The 4,049-nt window shown below is 37.5% G+C and overlaps 1 pseudogene; it reads right to left on the bottom strand.

Moving 5' to 3' along the window:
* Positions 1 to 583: 583 nt before the first annotated feature.
* Positions 584 to 4,049, bottom strand: part of LOC102849053 — a 9,599-nt pseudogene continuing 6,133 nt past the window's right edge.

The raw sequence follows: 4,049 nt of genomic DNA, 5'->3' as shown, positions 1-4,049 counted from the left end.
AAAGAAACACAGATAGACCTTTTTCTGGTACTCTCAGCTTTGGACCAAGATTTATCTAACGATAACTATGATGTCTCCAGTGCCACAGGCTCTTCTAACCCAGCATCCACATCTGGCAGTTCTCTGCTAATGTACTGTTCCAGTCATTTTTGGACAATCTTGCTTGCATGTGGTACTAGTGATATTGTTCGATAATTTCCACACTCTATAGGCTCACGTGGGTTGTTGTTTTGGTTTTTTTTTGTTTTTTAAATGGGAATATAGATCTTTTCAGTCAGTTGGCTGGATAGTTGTCCTTCAGATTTCTTGGCATCACCTTTTGAGGACATCCAGGGCAGCATATATTTGCAGAAATATATAAATTGGTTTGCAGACATATATCAATTCCTGGGGCCTTGTTCTTTGCCAGTCTCTTTAAAGCAGCTTTAACTTCCTCCTTCATCACCATTGCTTCTTGATCATATGTTGTTTCTTGAAATTCTTCTTTCTCAGTCACTTATTTTCGGTACAGTGATTATGTGCACTCCTTTCATCCTGGGTTATTCAACATTCTTTAGCATCCTTAAATATTGCAACTTGAGGCTTAAACTTGTTTCTCAGCTCTTTCAGCCTAAGAAATGCCAAAACAGAGTTTAGCCCTTTTGATCTTTCAACTCCAGCTCTTTGCACATTTCATTATAATACTTTGCTTTGCCTTTCTAAGCTGGACTTTAAAATCTTCTGTTTAGCTCCTTAACTTAATTTCTTCTCTTGCTTTGCCTTTTTGGCATGTTAGTGAAATATTTAGAGTCTCTTCTGATATTCATCTTGGTCGTTTCTCCACCTATGTCTTTTTAGTATCTTTTTACATTCTTCCTGGATAATAGTCTTGATATTCTCCCACAGCTCATCTGTTCTTTTCTCATTAGTATTCAAGACCTCAAACCTATTCTTGAGACGGTCTTTAAATTCTGGTAGGATAGACTCAAGGTCAAACTTTGTTTCTTATGGATTTAGTTTTATTTTCTTTAGCTTTAGTTTGAACTTTCATATAATAATTGGGAGTATGTTATACATTCAGCACATGGCCTAGTTTTCACAGCTGATACTGAGCTTCTCCAGCCTTCCCCCCGCCCCCCACAGATATAATCAATCTGATTCCTGTGTAGACCATCGGGGATGCTCATGCATATAGTTATCATTTATATATTTTTTAAAAGATAGTTGCAATGAATAGGTCATCAACTGTACAGAATTCTATCATTCTGTGTCCAGCCTTATTTCTGTCACAAAGTTCATGCTTCCTAATTACTTACGGATCTTGCTTTCCTGTTCCCAATTATGCATTCCAGTCACTCATTATTATCAAGGTAACTTGGTTGTACGTTTAATTGATTTCTGACTGGAAAATTGGTAGAAGTAATCTAGTCCCTCCTCTTTGGCCATAGTTGTAGGTACATATATTTGAATAATAGTTGTTAATACACAGCTCTTTATTACATGCATGTGGGTATTATCCTGTCACTCACAGCACTGTATTTCAAGATGGATCTAGAAATGATATTATTAACTATGAACACAACACCATTTCTCCTCACCTTTTCATTTTCAGTATAATTGATTATCTGATTCAAAATGTCCCATACCAAACCATTTTATTTTACTAATGCTTAGTATATCTGGTGCAGGATAGAATAAGGTTCAGATCCTTTGTTCATAGGGTCACTATGAGTTGTACTCAACTTGACGGCACCTAACAACAACAACAGTGTGTCAGTATTTATGGGTTCGATTTCTTCCTTAACAATTTCCAATTTTTCTACATTCATACTTCTCATATTCCATGTTTCAGTCAGTAGTGTCTGTTTGCAACTCTTCCTTCTCCTTTGTGATTCCCAGTAAGAGGGCTCTATCTGTTAGTCTACTAGACTCTAAAGCAGTGTTTGACAGACAAGCCTTTCATCAGAAGAGTAGATTAGAGACTGTACCTCTCTATTCAGATAAGGGAGCAGGTGTTGGTCACACCTGCCACTCAATTAGGTGCATGTATCTTATTCCCACTCCCATGCCTGCTCTGTTAGCTTCCAGCTTAGTTCCCTCTCCTTTCCCGTTCAGCACCAACCACCCAGCCACCAATCAACCCTAGTTTAATGGCTTAAGTTGCAACCTAGCTCAAGCTAAACATAGATGCTATAGTGAAAACCTGGTGAGGCTATTCCCTACAGATTAGTAAATCAGCCCAAGCTTATCTTGCTCATTGGGCACTATACTTGTGATTTGGACATGCATCTCTTTGGTGTATCATTATTCTGCCTAGGGTAATAAGATTCCATATTGATTGCATATACAACACACATAGATATCCCACAGTTCAGTATTTTTTTAACAGTTCAAACATTGCCATTTTGTTGCCTTAATCTACAGAATTTATCTTTTGTTTTGACATAAAATACATGTCCAGATGCAATAGAAACAAAGAAAATGTAAAGACCTATAGAACAATTTGGACACTACTACAAAGTAGTAGTTGTGTATACATGTATGCATATATAAATCTATACATATATACATATGTGAACCTAGGTGCATACACATTCATACACATAATTTTAAGGGTTAACAAGTAGTTTTGGGAAGTCAACAGAACACACAGATCCCTGAGAAGATAATATTTATGAAACAAGTCTGTGCTGCTGCCATTTCAAAATCATCCAGAAGAGATTCTTACTGAAGTGGTGAGAAGTAAAAAGTTCTCTTTCTTTTTGGGTTAGGGTCTTGAAACTTGCTTTCTTTCCCCTTTCTTTCTTGCAGCTGCTGTTGTCCACCTTAAACCATCCAGTGATCTCAGTGACCAACCCTTATTAACAAGGTTAAGCTTTGGAGGAAATTATTCAACAGCACAGAAGAGTTGACTGTGCATGGCTCTGCCTTTGAATACCTATAATTCTAAAGGAAGCAGTTCCATGACCTTTGGTGGCTGATAGACCAACTTCAGTTTTCAAGAAACACTCTACTTGAAAGTACAACCACTATCCCCGGCTAGAGCTGGTGCTCAATAAAATCAGACTTGTTGTTATGTTGTTATGTGCCGTCGAGTCGCTTGCGACTCATAGCGACCCTATGTACAACTGCCCTAAACTCTGCTCTGTCCTGTGCCAATTGCACTGTCTCTGACACTCCCATCCTGATTATCCCAGTCACTGAAACCAGACTTAGATGATAGAAATAAGATAGTAGGTAGTGGTCATTCTCAGTCATCAGGGAGATCTCTGGCCACTTCTGGAGAGGTTGCTCAGAGTAGCAGACTTCAAAGTCCCTGAAATTAAGCTTGCACAGTATGAATACATTTATCTTTACTTCAAGGGAGTAAGCAAGGATAACATATTCATCTGCTCTATACCTCACAAGAATTCAAGTGATTCACCATGTAACTCAAAGGATGAGAAGATTACTCCCTGGGAAAACAGCAGCCTAAAAAGGCTAGGAATGACTATTTTAGCTTTCATATGCTCATAAACTTCAGTGACTTGACATAGTATGATGAATTTTAAAGCTTCATAAAGTCTGTATTCTGGATGACATTGGAAAAAAGCATTTTGTAAATACTTCTCTTGTCATAATCTTTAATCTCACTGAGTTCAGTCCATAGCATTGTCAGTAATTCTACATATTTGTGTGATTTTCCAAATGCATTTAATCCTGTCTGTTTTTCAGGACGAAAACTGTATTGCTGGATCCAGTTACAACTTGTGAAAAGAGTAGTTATTCAGTAAGCTTAATTATATATCTTTCTTTCATCTAAGATGGAAAAGAAAGCACTGCATCAGTATCCGAAATAAGTCTAGTCTTAGTGCATCTTAGTTATCGCTCTTGCTGAACACACCTAATGTGATGTCACTAAAACAGCTCCTCATGAGCCTTTTCCATCAGCTTGTAGTTTATCTTCTCTTCTTTCAGTTCTTTCAGTACAGGGTTTCTCTTCTTTCCATTCTCCTGCCCAGTTACTGAGTATATCAAGTTCTACTTGCCTGCTGAGGTTCCTTTTCTTTTTTTTTTATTTATTTATTTTT

The sequence above is a fragment of the Elephantulus edwardii genome, unplaced genomic scaffold (assembly GCF_000299155.1).
Source record: "Elephantulus edwardii isolate Elephantulus edwardi_28Jun2011 unplaced genomic scaffold, EleEdw1.0 scaffold00044, whole genome shotgun sequence".
NCBI lineage: Eukaryota > Metazoa > Chordata > Mammalia > Macroscelidea > Macroscelididae > Elephantulus > Elephantulus edwardii.
Note: the sequence above shows the minus strand (reverse complement) of the source record. Positions and strands in the feature narration are given on the sequence as shown.